Raw genomic sequence first — 19,034 nt, 5'->3', positions numbered from 1 at the left:
CAGAGCTGGAGTGATAAATGCCACCACCTAACCCCACCACCTTCCCATCTCTATATCGGTCCAGTTATAGCTGCACCTACAGGTTGTTTAGGGTCCTAATTGGGCAGGTCTGACTAGGAAATTAGCAATAGGTTTATCTGTGAGTTACATGGAGGTCTAAAGCAGAACATTGTCCTGAACTCTGTGGTGAAGCAGAGACGGTTGCCACGTGCACTCCAGTGTGGACTTAGGTTATCAGATCTGCCCATTTCTCATTTCCCCTTTGAAACCTCATCACTCAGTGAGATTTAAGACCTTTTCCAAAATCCCCTAGCAGCATTCTTACAAGAAACAATCAGTGTGCAAGTGAGTTAAAAGGAAACCGTTCTACCCCAAAGGGCAGCCTTTCAAGTGCTTGGGCAGGAGGATTATTTCTCTTGTGACCTGGAGTAATATCATTACCAAAGCTCCTGAGGGTATAAGGGAATTCCAGGGAAAGCAAGCAGGGGGAACAGGTGGAGGGAGAGCACAGAAAGATAGGTGAAAACATACTGCCAGGCAATGTTGGAGGGAGGACATTTTTACAGTGTGATGACTTACGCCACACCTGCTTCCAAAAATGATTTGAGACTCTTACAGTAATAGGCACATATCCAATAAAGCCATTAAAATAGAAATAAGGATGACATAGAAATGTCTGCAGAGGGTGACATTGAAAAAGTCATGATTGCCATTATCCCAAAAGCTCAAGCAGGAACAGTGGGTTGAAATGAGCATGGAGCCATTCATTGATCATTGGGACAACTAACTCAATTATTCAGGGACTAACGATGCAATTCGGGTTTAATCTGGGCCTCTGGCATTGTCTTTTCTCACTTCTACTGCTTAACTAGGAAGAATTTCACTGTCCAGCATGTATCCATCCAAACACTGCCACAAAAAGGGAGAGAATCAGTGTCTCTTACAGCCGGAAAGGACTTCATACATCATTCAGGAGGACTCCTTTTCAGTCCACCAGTTCTTTTCAGAGCTGCAGTTATCAGACAGCTTCACAGCACCAAGTTGGATACTTCCACAGCAAGGAGGACACACAGTACCTGAAGAGATACTTTTTAAACCAGACTGAGTAATTGAAAACCTCCTTCTTATATAAACAAAATCCCCTCCCTTGAGAAATCAAGCACCAATACCCAAATTTGAGTGATATTCAAAATTACCTGTGATGTCTATGAACAGTGACTATGGTGGAAGTATAAATTAGTACAGCACTTAAGTAAACAGTGTGGCATTATCTACGGAATATGAACACAAGCTCATGTTGAATAGATGGCTCTAGGATCCTACTCTTAGGTGCTTCAGGAGGCCGGTTCAAAATCATTCTTGGCAGCATTAATAGTAGCAAAAAACTGCCCACAACCACAATGTCCATCAACAGTAATGTCTTACACTGTTTTGTGTTACTAAAACAGAATGCCTGAGGCCGGCTAATGTATTCAGAAAGAGGTTATTCAGCTCATGATTCTGTTGGCTAGAATGTCCAAACAGCATGGTCCAGGGCCTGACTGCATCACAACATGGTAGAAACGTGGAAGGAGAAACAGCCCTATGCAGAAGGGACCAACAACATGGGATGGCTTTGCTTTTCAACAACCAGTTCTCAAGAGAACTATCCCAGTTTTGTGAGAACTACATTCATCTTGTCCTCAGGCATTGTCCCAAGACCCAATCACCTACAGTTAGGCCACACCCTTAGAGGTTCCACCGCCTCTCAGCATCATTGCTGTAAGGGACCAAGCTTCCAGTGCATGAACCTTTGGATAATAAACTATAGCCAAACAATAGCAAGTAGAAAAGACAAATTTTGACTTATTTACAAAACAGAACTTTCTCTGCAGAGCCCTCCAAAAGAACTTTCTGTGCTGATGGAAATATTCTGTTCTCCAATGTTCAGTAGGGCAGCCACACATCACATATGGCTTTTGAGCACATTTGGCCAGTACAAAAGAGGAACTGAATTTTCCATTTTACTTAATTTTAATTCATTTTTGTCTAAATAGCCACATAGGCCTAGTGACTACTTTACTGGGTAGCACAGTGTACTGGGGACAGCAGTGAACAAGAGCAAATGGTGACTATATATGGTAGCACAGGTGAACTTTATTTAGTGAAAGAAGCCAGACCCACAATACCCACTTTATGATTATGCGTCTATCGAGTTCAAAAGGGACAAAATGAAACTGAACGCTCAGGGATGAGAAGTTACACCATGATGTTTGGGGTTGCTTGCTTAGAGGGGTGACTCGGGTGGGGAGGGGACCATGGAGCCCCGGGGAGCCCTGCCAGTTGTCCACGTTGTCCATGCTTCTGCCATGATGCAGGTGTTTGCTTTGTGATAAATCACCAAGCTATCCCTTTTTGTTTGGAGCACTTGCCCACATGTGCTTTATCCTTCCTAATTTAAAAAGGATTAAAATACAAATTGTCTTTGCAGCTTTTCTGCAACTCTAAAACTATCCTGAAATTAAACACTTTTTTAAAAAAACTACAGCATAAGTGCTTCACTCTGGATTTGTTGAATCAAAGTTTCTGGACATGGGTCCTAGAAATCCAATGTTTTGAAAGCCCCAGGGATAATTCTGCTGCACACCTTGGTGGCTTTTCCTCCAAGAGGGGCCTCTTCTCCAAGGCTGAACATCTATCTCCAGGCTCTTCTTCCTTCCTAGAATGTCTGGTGCCCCATGCCACACATCCCGGGTGACCCTCGGGACTCACTCCAGTGGAAAATCACCACTGGGCTCTGCCAGGCTGGAGTCCAATCCCATCACTACCATGGCCAGCTCTCTTCTACACAAGTCAGTGTAAACCCATCAGTTCGTCAACCTTGTCAGCAGCTGGAGAAGCCCTAAGAGTGACTGAAGGGCGAGATGCAAACTCAAGGCCTAAATGAGCATCAGGAATCTCACACATCCTCCATGCTCCAGGCCTCAGCTAACTACAGATAATGTGGAGTGATAGGAGGGCAACTTTAACTGGTCTATCAGCTGGGCAGACATGGACCTCGCTTCTTCTTCCTGTGGACGGCTTGGTTCTCTCCACTCCAGAATTAAGGTCAACTCCCTGCTCAGTGAGCTGCCTCCGCCTGCAAAGGGAGCTTTTCCCAGAAAGCATTGCAGCTCCAGCAAAGCCACTGGCACTGGAGACTCCTCCACCTGTCTTTTACTCTTGGAAACTCCAGGTCTCAGGACAATCAGCAAAGCAAGGAGTAATGGGCATCAAATGATGTTTCATCACACATGACCCCATCAGCTCTGAAACAAGCAAGCAGGGCCACCACTCTGCACAGCTTCAGGGACTTCATGGTCAACACAGCCTCACAGTCCTTGGGTTGTGCAGTGCCCAGCCTGTGCAACCATATGTGGCAGCTGTATAGGCTGGGTAAGTTTTCTTATTACCATTTTTAGGGAAATAAACAGGACCACAGAAGCACCAAGACTGATGCCTGCATTGCCTGGCCTGAGCCTTGTGCTGTTTATAGCCACAGTGCTAGCTGCCCTGATGGCTGCACATTCAGAAGGATGCACCATGAAGACACAGTGGAAAGCAGACTCCTCTTCCTTTGGAAATGAAAGGATCCCTATAATGCCAAGGAATCAGACCAAGGGAAGCAACCTTTATGGTGGCCTATGCACCCGGCTTCCAAAAATCCAGTGTGGTTTAGAGCGTCCAGAAAAGAGGCTGGAGATAACCGGGAGGGAGAGGCAGCCTTTGCGTACAGGGAACACACTGGATGCAGACAGCAGGGCGTAATTAAGCTCATTGTGTAAGCCCTGTCGTGCCTTTTTGTGAGAGGGGCACGGAGGTCTTGGGTCCCCTTCTGCTTCATGCCACCTGCACATCCCCACTCGAAGGTCAGCCTCATTAACTCTGCCCAAAAAAACCACCTCCTCGCGTCCACTTGGGCCTCTAATGACTGGACTTCCTGCCTGCTGCCTGGACCCCGGAGACCAGCGGGGGCGCGTGCGTCCGACCGTGCGGCACACGTAGTGAGCAGATGTGTGCGCCTCCGTTGCTGGATGCGTTTCATTTTCTCCTGGTATTTTATGTGCTCACACAGTCAAAATTAATAGAATCGAGTTGAGAATCAGATGACATCACGCTGGTGACTCACATCTTGCTAGATTCTCCCTCTGCATCCCTTTCAAGGTAACCTTGACTTGTCTCACGGCCCCTGGGGAACGCCAGGAAGTGGAATTTTTTTTTCATGGACATTTGACTTGAACACTACAATTAATCCTGAAAGAAAGAGTAAGGAGAGGGCAGGGGACAAAGGTCCTGAGAAGTCCTCACCAGGGTCTGAGAGATGAGCTGGTTAGTGGAGGCATCGCCTGCATCAGGGAATACGGAGCTGCCACCCTCCTTAAGGACTGGGGACATCCAGGGTGTCCTCTCAATGCAGACTGCAGGCCCTGGCTCCCTGGAAATGACCTTTCTCAGCAACCTTGTTGTTAAACACCCTCCCTCCTGGAAAGGAAGCAGGTCCTGAGGGGGGAATAAATAGTAAGAGCAGCTGGAAAACATTGCAACAACAGAACAAGGTTGCAATTATGCCATCATTTCCGCTACTAGGATTTCTTTGAGAAAACTTTTCATTGGGAAATTAAAAAGGAGACAGGATGACTCAAGCTTTTTTTCATTCCACTCAGTCCAGAATGTGTGGATCCAGAGGTCACACTGGATCCAGAGGTCACACTCAGAGGGTCCTCAACTTCAAAGGCCTCCTCAGAGTCCTTCTGCCCCTCTCTTTCGGTTTAGCATGTTTCCCTCTTTGCACCAGCTCTCTGCCTGGGCTTTGGGGAGGTGTTTCTTCGTAAAACGCAAACTGCAGATATGGGGTCATGGTGAATCAAGCAGTCCAGGGCCTTATAAGCAGACTGACTGTTTTTAGAATAGTCTAGTGCTAGAGGCAAACCCTGGCTGGTTTGGTTGAGGCAGTCAGCTTTGGTCAGGCAGTTGAGGGCAATCAAGCTGCCCTCTCTACCTGGTAGATAGGACAGACACTCAGACTTCCAGAAATGGAAGGCCTCTGTTGACCACTCCATCCAATTTTACTCCTTCCAGGTGGCAACATAGAGAAAATAGTCATACCAGCCATGAGTGGCACAGGAAGTAAGAAAGCTCTGGGTTCCTGGAACCACCCCAGGGAACCCCTCCTACTTCTGTATTAGGTTCTTCAAGCTCTCTCCATCTGCAAACCAGCAATCCAGAATGCTCCAGACTCAGAAACTTCTTCAACACTGACATCATGGCCTGGGGAGGAGGCAAGGTCTAATGGTTCCATGTATGCAAACTTCATTTCATGAACAAAATTATTACACATATTATAGAAAATTGCCTTCAGGCTATATGTATAAGGAGAATAGAAAGCATGAATGAGTTTCGTGTTTAGACTTGGGTTCCATCCCCAAGATATCTCATTATGTAAATGTACATGTTCCAAAAAAAGAGCAAATCTGAAATCTGAAACTCTTCTGGTCCCAGCATTTCGGACAAAGGCTGCACCCACACTCAGCAGCTGCAAGTCAGCTCCCTCTGGCAACTCCAGAAAACTGCACGTTTCGCAGCAGAGCAGAAAAGCCCTGGGAGGAAGAGCCCAGGTGGTGAGTGGAAAGGGTAGAGGGAGCAACCACAGGTCTGGGCCATCTAAGGTCTCTGATCATCACCAAAAGTCTCTGGACATCTGTCCCCCGTTCCTGGCTCCATCAGACTATCTGCATCTGCTCATGAATCTCATCAGTTAGCTTCTGCTCATGCCCTGTAGAACCACCCAAAGGCAGGCCTTCCCAAGCCCTCCTGTTTCTTCCTTCCACCCTTTGTCATCACTGCACTCCTCCCCCCATGTCACTCAAGTCCCTGCCTCCCTTTGGCTTAAGATCTCTCGTCTGAAACCCCCCTCACTCCCTCTCCTCTGGTCTCCACTTCATGCTCTGGAGCTGAGCTCCTCCCCACAGCTCAGTCTCCCATCTGTCTTTATAGGTTTCCTGTTGTGTAACTGGATGTCATAGCCGGGGTCAGTACAAAGGTTTATTGAGCTTTATTGGAACATGAGAGGTCAGGAGTTGAAGGACCACATCTGGTGAGGGTTTTCTTGCTCATAAAGACTTCTGTAGAGCTTCAAGAGGGGCACATCCAAGAGACAGCCGAATGGGCTTTTACAACAGGTCCATCGGAGCTATGCAGCCCAGTAATCCATTCATCTTCTAGTGGGTGAGTGGATCAGTCCATTCATGAGGGCAGAGCCCTCCTGACTTAATCACCTTTTTTAATGACTCACACCAGGGATTACATTCCCCCAATGCTGGGTGAGGACAAACTATAGCACCACTCTTGTTTTCAGGCCTATCTCCAGGCTCCCATTCTCCAAAAGCCTGCCTTCCCTTGTTTTAAGCAAAAGGGTCCTCTTCTCATGTGTTTCTAATCCTTTGGGCCTCCATGGCAGAAGTGAGTCAGTCCGTGATGCTGTTCTTTACAGGAACTGCCTTACCTGGCTAGCCCTTGAGGATGGGGGGGGGGGGGATCAGAATCTTGAGTCTGATAACAGCCTCAAACCAAGTCAGAGTCACTTAATACAGATGCAGTTCTTCAGATTTTATGAAATCAGAAATAGATTGCTCAAAACTGAATTTGTGCAAAACTGTGAGGAAACACTAAGTTCCTTGCCAGTACCTGTCTAGTTCAAACAATAAGGCGATACAGAAACTCTAACATCAGCCTGCTCTTCCTCTATCCAAAGCAGCCAGAGGTTCCCTGACCGATGGTACTCGAGGGCAGAGTTCCACCTGGTTAAATTCTCTTCTGCTCATAAAATGCCATCCTCGGAGCTAGTGGAGTCTTCTCTCTTTTCAGGGTACTTGATAGTGTGACCCGATAGGTTAGTACTGGCCTTGGTACTTGGTCAAAGCACCCTTCTTAGAGCTGAGTCATTACCACCTGAGCTCCTCCCTGGGCTTGGCTTTTCCCCACGTTCTCTGCAGATTGCTGGCCACCTGCTTTCCCTTGCTAGGAACTGCATCTAACCCTGGAGCTCTCCGTCTCTAACAAGAGGCCTCTGTCGGGGTTTCAGACAGCTTCTTCCCATGTCAGTGACAAAAGGGGAAGGGGAGTTTTAATTTGGTTTGGAAAAAAATCAGTTTTGGGGCTCTAAGCTAAAATAAATCTCCATTGTGGCAGACACTAATGTTTCCCATGTGACATCTGCACACACTTCCCAGCTGCAGAACTAGTCAGCATTACTGTGTGTCACCTCCAGGCAAACATGAAGTGAATCGTCACAACAATGAGCATGTTCTGCCTTAAATAATAACACTAATAATGACAGTGCTTTTACCATGTATTCAGAAGTTGCATCGCCATTCTATCTACATATTCTCACACCAGTCCTGCAAGGCACTGTGTTATCACAACCCCATTTTACAGCAGACAGAGCCAAGGCCCAGAGAGGTGAGCATGAGCTGCATGTGATCAGACGGTGAGCGGAAGAATTAGAACCTGGACCCAAAGCTTTCTGCCTTCACATCCCTGACACCACACTGTCTTCTCTGTGTAGCTCCCTGAATCCCTCTTTCCTGTAAATATAAGTAGTACTCTTCCTTTTCTCTCTTACATGACACAATAGCCCTATGTCTCCTTTAATCTGCCTGTCACTCTACAAACATTTACCAGGACCTGCTATGGAGATTCCACTGGACAGGCACTGTGGGACTTCACTTAGTTGGAAGGTCCCCAAGGCTCCAACGTGAGTACATAAAGCTATCCCCAAATATTATTAACATGAGGCAGTTAGGACACGACTTCCCCACCCACTCCCATAGTTTGTTTTTTTTTAAGGAAATCCTGGCATCATTAAGTCTAAATCCAAAGGAGAGGACTTTTGAACATGGAAATATAGATTCTGGAGGAGCTATTTGGGGCAAGGTGGCCTTTTAAATGTTTTCAGGGTATGTGTTTGAAATAACATTTTTTTCTTCTCTTTTTATTCTGCCCTGCAGGATCACTGGCCCTGTGAGCTCCAGGGATACACGTGGAGAGAAGTGCTGCCTGCTGTGGTGGCTGCCCGGGCACACTTTGTCACTGGCTGCATCTGGGCACTGGGTCCCCTGGGAGTGTCCCCCAGAATCCAGAAGGATGCAGAGGCCGGGTTTCTAAGGCATTTATCTCCAAGGACAACCCGGGCATCTGCCATGTGCTTCCCCCTCTCTGCGGCCCCTACCAAAAGCTCAGTCTTCTGATTACAGGAAGGAGTTGCTTCCTCCTGTTTTCTAACCAGAGTCTCCTCTGACCCTAATAACGGGCTGTTGAAATCAGCAGCTCCATTTTATACAGCCAGAACCGCACAAATTCACATCAGCAGGTCAACCACAGAGCTGCATTTAGCAAGGGCAGGTAAGATTTAAGGAGAGAAATGTCATAGAATGGGAAGTGGGTAGGCAGGCAGCTGCGAACTTGACTTCATAATGCTGTTCAAAGCCAACGCTGATTAGCAGCTTTGTGCTCCTTAATAGCAATAATAATAACACTAACATGAAAGCTGGTCCTATCATCCTCTCCAATGATTCTGTACTTCCCTGAACTTGTGATTTACAAGCACTTTGACCCACAACATCTCATTTAATCCTCACAGCAATCATGTAGGTGAATGTCATTATTATCGTCACAGAAACGTGGTGGCCAGATGGAATAAGCACACAGTCCAAGAGCCAGAGCCCAGGATTCAATCCTAGCTCTTTCCACTGGGCCACTCTGCCTTCCAGATTATAAAAACACCCACTTTAAAAAAATTTTTAAAAACTCCACTTAAATATTACCTGAGAATCAAGGGACAGGAGTCAGCTCCTTGCAGCTTAGGGGACAGTTTTGAGGGCTGTGAGACAGAGATGTATTTGGGGTCCTGTTCTTTCCAGCTTGCATCTGAATGGCTTGATATCTCTCAGAAGGGAGCTGCTCATTGTCCGGGGTAGGTGTGGCCGAAACACACAATGTGTCTGGCACAGCTCATTCAGGTGAGGGAAAATGGCTTTAGATCAGTCAGTGCAAGACCAAAGTCATCCCTCAGCATTCTATGCCTCAACAGCTCAATATTGCAGTTTGAATCATTCAGTTATCAAGAGATAGAATGTGTAAATAATTTATCTTGGTGGTTTTACTCAGAAGCTACAGTGCTCAAAAATTTTAAATCCTAGTAGGTAGCATTTTTCAAAGTGTATTCCAGGGATTCTTCAAAAGGAGGTCTGTGAGAGGTTGATTTGTGTCCCCTAGAGAGATATTTTTATTGAATCTCCAACACCCCATACCTGTGTATGTGACCTTGTTTGGAAATAGGGTCTTTCCACATGTAATCAAATAAGATGAGGTCATACTGTATAGAGTAATATGGTTCCTTGATTCAATAAGCTGGGAGACAGAAAGAGAGAGAAAGAGAAGGAGGAGGAGGAGAAACAAAACACCGAGGCTGTAGTAAAGCAACTGCAAACCAAGGAGCACTAAGGATTGCTGGCCACCCCCAGAGGCCAGGAGACAGGACTGGGACAGGTCTTCTTCTAGATCCTTTGAGAGAACAGGGCTTTGTGGTATCTTGATTTCAGACTCCTAGTCTCAGAGCTGTTAGAGAACACATTCTTGTCATTTCAAGCCTCTCAGTTTAAAGAATTTGGAACTGAGTACTATGGCAGCTCAAGAAACCTAAAACAACATCAAAGACAAAGTAAGTTTTTTAAAATGACAGGTTCATCAGTGGCCCTCAGACCAGTTAAAGCAGATTCTCAGAGGGTGGGTAACTATTACGTGTTTCTGGAAGGCTCTCCCCAAGATTCTGGAGCTCGGGGAAGGCAGAAAACTATTGAGCTGAACAAAATGAAGCAGATTTCCTTAACTTCTCATGCCTCAGTGCTGCTCATCTGCCATGAATAACCAAGAAGAAATATTTAGGATGCAGAACTTCTCAAACTGACCAGAAATACATTTTTATTCAACATCTCAGACACATGTTTTGCGGAACAAGATTTGGAAAGTACTGCTATCTTTTATTGGGGTTTTATGGTCTCAGCGGGTGACTGGTAACACCTGCCTTGAAATCCTTCCAGGCCAAATTCAAAGCTGTGATACTCCATGTACAGAACTTGGCCCTATCTCACCTCTGTGTGCATGTTCTGGAAGAAATCACATCTTCTCAAAGAGGAAGTATGAAAATACTTGGTCCAATCAGCCAGTCCTACACCTTAGAAGACTTTATTCTCCATAACACACCTTGAACCCATCCTCAGTCTCATTTGTTGCCAAAGCATATGGTTGTCATGAAATGGCAACATTAGCTAGCTATGCTTATTCCCACCAGGACTATAAATTTAAATAAGCAGTGTTCAGTCTATGTCAGGCAGAGTTGCAAAACTATCACATATGGACGTGTGTATCTATGCACCCATGCTTGTTTATGGAAGATGTCCCCAGGCTCATGCATTCCATCCACTTCACCCACAAGTCTCCTTAATCTATGGTTTATAGCTTGAGAGGGGTCATGAACGTAAGAAAAAAAAAGCAGCTTTAGTTCTTTCACTAACTTCCTTTAATTTTGAATGTAGGCCACAAACCACAGGAGGATTAGCAGTAACCACTAACTCTATCACCAATGGAAATCACAGACTTCCATATCATGTCCCATGGCAAGGGGTACAGGATCTCAGAATATTTAATTTCATCATTTCTTCAAACTCAGAATGGTTTTTAGACCTGCTGGTAGATCTTGTTGTTTAGTGCATCGATGAGAAAGTATAAGTATTACTTCTCACCAATTTGGTTTTGTTTAATATTTTGATAATTGATAATTGTTTTTCGATGTAATTAGTCTCCTTATGTATTTGAAATTTTGAATTCAAAGCCATGATTTCTGGTTTATAAGCTTCAGCTGACTGCCAAGGATACATGACATAAAATAAAAGATGAAGAACCCTTATTCTAGATCAGCTCCTCTACTTAGAATCACAAAAGAGACTTGTTGAAGCTACAGACCCCAGGTCTTACCCTTGAAGAGTCTAATTTGGTTGGTGAGAAGCAAGACTTCAGAAACTATATTTTGAAGCAGACCATAAAATATTGGATTTTGAACTGCATTTTGAGAAAAGTTTCCCTAAAGTCTTCTTGAGCTTACTCTTGGGTCAAAGGGATCATCAGAGTCAAACTTACTATTACTTATTCTGGTGATTTGCACTTTATCATTATGTCATTGGTACACTTAGACCATGTCATAAATGGTGCCTATATAGAATCTGATGCTGTACCCATTGTCAAGATTTTATAAATATTGTCAACTTCATGACAGTATATTTCCATGGAGATCCCTAGTAGAACTTTTATGAATCTCATTTCAGAAAAAATCCTACCCCTCCTATGCAATTGTTTTTTAATCTTCAGATATTATTAATCTTGAAATTATTTTGTCCTAATTGACTGCAAAAAGTTTAAACTCAACTTTATGTCTCATCTCTAGAAATCACTGAGAGCATGTGATATGCATCTGTGGTCAAATACCATTTCAGAAGACTGGTTATTCCTCATTTAAATCACACTAGAAGCATTCATTTGCTGCCTCTAAGAAGCAGCATTGTAACTGTTAAAAGAAACATCTTAGATGAATTAAATTTAATAGAGTCAAATTGATCAAAGAACAATTCACACATCGGGGAACCCTTAGGACCAGGACAGGTTCAGGGAGGCCCAAGGTTGCCACATGGCTGGATAACATTTAGAGACAGAAAAGGGGAAGTGACATACAGAAATTGGAAGTGAAGTACAGAGACAGCTGTGTTGTTTAAATGGTGGGATTTACCTTATTTGAATCTGATTTGACCAAAGCACAGCTGCTGTGATTGGCCGAGACTCAGCCATTTGTTACAAAGAGCAATTCCTAAGTTAGGTTTTTAGCTTGTTTATGTGCTGAGTTAGGTTGTGGTTTGCTAAGGAAGAACTTGAGTGTGTGACTATGGAGGCTCTCTCAGATCAAATTTAGTTTGATTTAAGATAACACAAAAAAAAGGAAGGAGAGAGAGGGAGGGAGGGAGGAAGAGAGAGAGAGAGAGAGAGAGAGAGGCCAAGCTTTGGTTTATGAATTCAGATTAGACTGTGAGACTCATGGTAGAGAGACCACATGAGAAAGTCCATTTTTAAATCTACAAATTCTGCCATGGTGGTATTAAATGTTACAACCTTAAAGGGAATCACAGAATCAAGTTTATGCTGTAAACAAGAACTTTGGATGGCCCTGTTCTAACCACAGGCAGGAAGATGGGAATGTCTGGAGAAAAGCCAGCTGGTGGCTATCCAGAACTCTTTGAGTTCCAACACCTGTTTGCTGTCTTCCTTCCCCAGCCCAGCCCAATAGGATCTTGGGTCTCTGAGAAGCAGAGACATGGGAGCAGCCGAGGAGACAGCTGTCTGTCCTCACGCCAGCTTTCTGGGGCAGCAGCAGTGACAAACACTGCCACTGCAGAAAAACTGAAAGACTGAAATAGCCCTGAGTTTCCTAAAGTCCAGACTGATGAAGGAGAAGGTCTCCAGTGCTCCTGTTCCCCACCCTCACGGGTAATGGACAGAAGGCAAGGAGGCAGCTTCAACAAAAGGTGCATTAGCTAGTCCTGGCCCAAACTAATGTCAGAAACTAGGCAGAAACACCTCACAAAGAACAGGGGTTACTTTGTAAGCCCCCAAAGCAGGTGCCCAAAAATGAAATTTCCTTAGGTTTCTATAACTCAACTCATCTTCTCTTCCAAACCTCTGTTCTGGCCAGTAATACAAATTGGCTTCTAGTCAATCCAGTTTTTCAGTCCCTTTTGAGTATATTCTTCCCCTTTGCCTTTTCTCACTGGTGTTGCCCCTGGGCTCTGAGGATCTGACATAGTGGTGAGACACGGTGGGTGCTATGCTTTGAATGTTTGTGTTTCTCCAAAATTCATAGTGAAACTTGATCCCTGTTATACTTTAGATCTGAAATCTGCCCCCAGGTCTCAGATATTTGGAAAGTGATTGGATCGTGGAGGTGCTATATTCATCAGTGGATTCGTTCATTGGTAAGTTCAGTAACTGGATGTACCGTTAGAAAGCAGAGCATGGTTGGAAGTGGGTCACCGGGGCATGACCTAGAAGGGTGTGTTTTTGCCCCTGGTTCCTCCCTTTTGCCTCTGCTTCCAGATTGCCATGCAGTGAACAGCTTTCCTCTGCCATGCCACTGCTGCCTGCAAGCCAGCCAATCATGGACTAAATCCCCTGAAACTGTGAGCCTAAAATGAACTTCACCTCCTTTAAGTTGCCGGTGTCAGGTATTTTGTCCAGATGACAGGAAAGTGACAAATGCCATCCCTAATGCAATGATATTAAGAGGTGGAGTCTCTGGAAGTGATTAGCTTTTGAGGGCTCTGCACTCATAAATGGGATTCATGCCCTTATAAAAGTCTCCCATTTGTTCTTCCCAGAAAGTTCATGTCCTGCATCTTTTAGTACCATGACTTTAACTCCAAAAAACTTTTTTCTTTCAAATGATAATACTGTTTATATATCTCAAAGTTATATTTTGTAACACCAAATTTGATCTGAACATTTTTCAGCTCTAGGGAGGTGGCAGAGGAATTACAAGGATAAGGCACATATCAACTAATGCTTCCAAACCCATTCCAGACACATTTTTAAGTGCTAGTCTTACCCTTGCCTTCAATACTTTCCTCCTTGTTCTCTGACGTATTTATTTCATTCCCCTAGGTGTCATTCCTGTGTGTGAGTTTGTGTATGTGTTTAAAAGAGAGAGAAATCTGGCTTGGATTTTTTGTAGATTAAGTGATATTCAGATAATAACATAGATCACAGAAGGGACTCACTAAGTTGTAGCTACTATATCATCTCCATTTTTCAGATAACTAACAATAGGCATTCACTAAATAGTGGGTATTTTATTATCTTCATTTTTAAAACTAAGAAAATTGAAGACACCAAAAGTTGAAGTCACTTTCTCAACATGATACAGCTACTGGGTGGGTGCACCAGCACTCTAAATCCAACCTCTTCTGTGCCCACGCCCCATGCCTTTCCACTGTAACACATTCTTCCTCTAAGTCTTTCTGGAGTGCTTTTACATTCAAGCATCCCGTGAATTCACCATGTTCTGCTACCAGGTGTTAAGATGGATCTTCAGATGATGTTTCTAAAGAGCTTTGAATTTCCCAGGTGAAAATTCTCATTGAAAACAGCTGTATTTTCAGCTCTTAATTATTGGTGACAGTGCTAGACACAGATAGAGCAGTTGGATGAGATTTATAATTAATCCCCTCCCTTTAGTCAAGAGTCTCAGCTTGCTTCTTCCATCACTTCTCCTGTCAGAGCTGCCCACAGGGAGAACCTCCTTTCCGGAGGGGCTCAGCTCCCAAGATCTAAGCTACAGAGAGCCGTCCCAATCAGACATCTGTATTAATGTGGCCTCCAAACAGCAATTCAGAGCAAAGAAGCACAAAGCAACTCAGAGACAGGGTGGAGTGATCCAAGTAATAGAAAGTGCAATGATTTAAACAGAAAGAAATGCTCAAGTCAATGGTACAGGTTTGGTCAGAGCCTGAAATACCACTCACAGTTTTTTTGGAATTCAAATCACCTTTGTTGGAGAAAAGAAGGAACTTCCTTGTTCATCAGAAAATCTGAAAAGATAAACTAATCCAAAGCTGCTATCAAGCACTTACTTACTTTTGGTTTGTTTCTTTGTTTGTTTCTTTGTTTGTTGGGAATTATTGGACCAATCACCATTTTTCAGTACAGATCTGCAAGAAGGAACCCCTCCTTTCAAAGTCTTGACCAGTGATGGTGAGAATGACAGAGAGAGGAAGCCCCTTGCTGCTGTATTATAGAATTGTTCTTTCCAGGGCTGTAGAAATTTATTGAACACCTACTACCTGACAAGCAATGAAACATTACACTAACTCCACCATGGAAGTGGCCACGTACCCTCAAGCCTTTGACATCAGAGCTTGCAGGGTGATTAAGGGAGTCTGGAAAAGGGAGCCTTATACTGTGGATAACAGAGATATATAAGCAACAAACTACTCAGTACTCAGTACAAACCTTCTTCTCCTTTGGTGATGCTTATAGAGTGTCTGCCTCTGTTGCTGGCCTAAAGCATTGGAATTAAATACAAACTCAAGTCTCACTGGCAGCTTCCCAGGTTAATCAGCCAGCTCTGGCCTCTGACACTGACGTGCACGAAGACATATCAGAAGCAATTCTATTTTGTGGTATTGATACAGATACAGAATTAATAACTGTGGAGAATAACCAAAAAATGGCCAGGGGAACACAGCATAGCCAGATACTTCTGTGGGTTTGCAAAACCCACAACACCCCTAAAACATCTCACCTTTCAGTGGTTCCTTGCTGTCTGGTCTCTGGAAGTTTCCAAGGTTCCAGAATAGACTCCAGATTTTCTTGTGTGTTTAGATCTGGCCTACCATGAGTGCTTCTGACCTTTGTCCATCTCTGTGTTCCTAGGCAAAGCCAAGGAGGCCTCTCCTGTTTCATGGCGGCACCCACAGGATGGGAAGCCAGCTCTGGAGCTGGCATCAGGAAGCTGTGGTTTTATTTCTCTGCGATAACTTAACCCAAAAAAGATATATAAATAGAAAATAAAAGTAAGGGACACAGTTACAGGTCTTCCCTGACATACCCACCTGCAACCTCCATCAAATGACACAGTGAGGAGAGGAGAAATCACTGGAATGTGTTCTGACACTGTACCTAGAGTCTGAGCTCAGAGCTGTGAGTCCCATTCTGCCTAGCTACATTTTGGGTAGCTGAGAAACTGAGTCTGGATTACTCTAGCTAAGATCTTCTGTCACCAAGAAAGAGGCCAAAGGAAGGAAGAAAATGCTTCACCCTCCCAGCTTTGTTCCCTCTTCTGGATGCTGGCAATGTTGACTTGGGGACCTCCACTCCGCTGTTGGCATCGGGTGTCCTGCCTGTGGACATTCTGGGCTAGAAATGTCACTCTGGAACCCATCAGTAGGTTTCTTGATCCTTCTGCAATTCCCACTGTCACTGGCCAGAGCCTGAGGTCTTCCTCTTGGGGATCTAGACTGAAAAATGGAGCTGCATTAAAGCAAGCAGGCATTAAGAGACACTAGCAAGCAGAAGTTTACTCAAGCATGCTGAAGCAGCCAACAGATTCCCAAGAGAAAGGAACTCTGAGTCGCACTCATGATGCCTGAGTTAACCTCCAAAGATAATCCATGGCATGGAGGAGCTCATATTCCCTGCCAGCTGCCTGATTCTCCACATACCTCTATACTTCCACACTCAAAAAGGGTCACACCAGCTAATTAATCATAGGAATTGATCATGTAAAATGGAATGAAAGATAACTTTGTATAGCGATCCATGAGCTGATCAGTCCTTACTTCACTCTGGGATCCACGATCCTCAGCAGCCAGGAATCCAAGGGAACTTTAGACCTACTGGAAAGAAGAAGATGAAGAAGAGAAAGAGGAGGAGGAGGAGGAGGAAAAGGGGGAAATGAAGGAAGAAGGAGGAGGAGGAGGAGGAAGAGCTCAAGAAAACCAAGGCCACGAAGACTTGTCCCTGGAGGAGGGTACACATAAAATAGTCCAGCAGTTGGCACCCAGACAAGAGCTGCTAAGGAAAAATAAAGCTGGAAAAGGAGGAAGAGGCAGACACATCAGGTCTTGAAGACAAAAGCCCTGTGCAAAGAGCTAAGCCCACACTTGCAGCCAAGAAATGAAGAGCCAGTGATGGGGCTCACCCTGTGACCAAAAGGAGCCCCAAGCCCACTACACACTGGCCTCTTCCTCCAGCCATGCCGTGGGCACAGGCGCCACCCACAGCTACTGTGGAGGCCGCACGAGAATCCCATGCCCCAGCCCTCCAGTGTCAGGAAGCCTGGAGAGAAGAGCCGGACCTCGGGGCCACAGTGACATTTGCTTTGTTGCACGGTGGAGTGAGGGATCATTTTTATCACAGCAAATTAGAATGTGAAGAAATGTGGATTCAAGAATGCTACTTTTACGACAATATGACCGTGTCTGAAGGGGGGTTTAGAGAATCATGAACAGGGGAGTTTTTGAGACCCTAACCAGGGGAGCCTGTTTGTTGCTCCCCTCTCCCCTAGTCTGCTGGCAGGTTTCCTGGATACCAGTGCAGACATGAACTGGCTCACCACTGCCTGCAGTGCCAGACATCATGTCCTTGGTGCCCGCCCACCTGAGCCCTCACCATCGAGAGCTCCTCCTGACCACCGAGCCCTCCACCTGCCTTGCTCATTGCTTGGCACACGGCATCCTAGATGAATGTCACCAAAGGCCCTGGAACAGAGCCGCAAGCCTCTGTAAACCTTGTCAGCAGGAGAACCTTCCTCTTGGACCCTGACACTTGGTGTGCCCACCTCCAACTGCATCCTTCATAAGCCTGTGTCAGTTTCAGGGGTTCCTAAGTGCAGTCTCCTGGTGTCTTGTTGGATGTCCCATGGTGTCAGGGGTGGTTCATCTGCCATTGTGTATACTCTAGAGCCTGTTTAGTTCCTGGTCACAGCCTTTGTTGCTCTGTGAGTCCTCCCATTACTACTACTCTATCCTTGATGCATACATGGGAAAGATGAAAGGGAGAGGAGAGGAGGAGTAGAGGTGGGAGGGAAGGGAAGGGAAGGGAAGGAAGAGTAGAGGTCTGAGTCCTAGAAACTGTGTTTCTTTCACCCATAGGATTAAAAGATTCCTGGTTTTTTTTTTGAAGTGTGCCATCTTGGAAGGAAAAAAAGAATGAGTTGTCTGAAAGGAGGATGCCACTGGGGCTTGGAACAGCAGACAGACAGTAGCATGACACAGGAAGGCACTGAAGAGGGTTGGGAAGGTATACAAGACTTTCTAGAATAACAATTTATCGATTCTGAGAGCTGCAAAGATACTTTTCCTACTCCTTTGCATGGTCTCTAGGAGATGCCAGGGTTCTGGAGGCAACACCTCTCTGGGGTGCATGGAGGTGGCCAGCCCTGCACAAAGGGCTCCCACTCATACCAAAGGCCCTGAGTGCCAGCTCACACAGAGACAGCTGAGCCTCCAGGAAATATGTGGGCTTCTCAAGGGGACGTGCTCATGTGGACTGAACACCAGAGGGTGCCCCACAAATACACTGTGCTTGTTAAGATTCTATGACTCACAAGGTAGAAAGTGTGGCAGAAGGACCCTGGTGTTGGCTAGGATTGCATTTTCCATTGACCTGGCAGGATGTGGGCTCAGAATATATTAAATTGAAATTGGATGTGGGGGAGACTCATTTCTCATGCCACAAAGTCCATGCCCATTAAATCTCGTTAAACTCCGCCCCATCCGTACCCCACACCTGGCTCACACCTGTTAGTTAAGCCTTGCCCTCCAGGAGTCAGCAGAGGAAATGGCCAGCTGGCGATGCCTCCCGGGAAGTCCTAAACAGCCACCTTCTAGCTGACCCTAGATGTTCCAAGACAGATCTGCCATTAAAATGCACGAACAAACTCTAATTGGAAGTTAATATTTCATGGGCTCAATCCTTCCTGTACTGTGACTTTTACTGTGTCAGAGGCTCAAAGCTTTGTCGTGAATGCTGTCCAACCTCCTAAGGCCCTCAGCTCTGGGCTGGCACTGAATGTTCAAAAGTTCCTCCACATTTTAGCCCCAGATCCTGCCTTGGAATTGCAAACTGCAGTCTCAGAAGAGCTCTATTTTGTTCCCATCTTTGTCATCTGTAAGGATTAAATCTGATATGTGATTATATAGTAATGAGACTTGCTTTTATACAAATCATAGGTCTTATGAATCCAGATGAGTGCTGGCCTTCAAAGATGTCACCTTGGGGGTTGCCACATACCTATGCAAACAGGCTGCCACCCCAGACACCACACTGGAATTTCTCTATGGAAATTGCCAAGGAGACAATTAGCCAATTATAAAAGAAAATAAAAAATCAGTCCCACTGTTCAGTGGCTCTCATCGCTG

Source organism: Heterocephalus glaber, unplaced genomic scaffold (genome assembly GCF_053883595.1).
Source record: "Heterocephalus glaber isolate CG9 unplaced genomic scaffold, H.glaber_assembly_v1.0 deba00001460, whole genome shotgun sequence".
In the NCBI taxonomy this organism is placed as follows: domain Eukaryota; kingdom Metazoa; phylum Chordata; class Mammalia; order Rodentia; family Bathyergidae; genus Heterocephalus; species Heterocephalus glaber.
Note: the sequence above shows the minus strand (reverse complement) of the source record.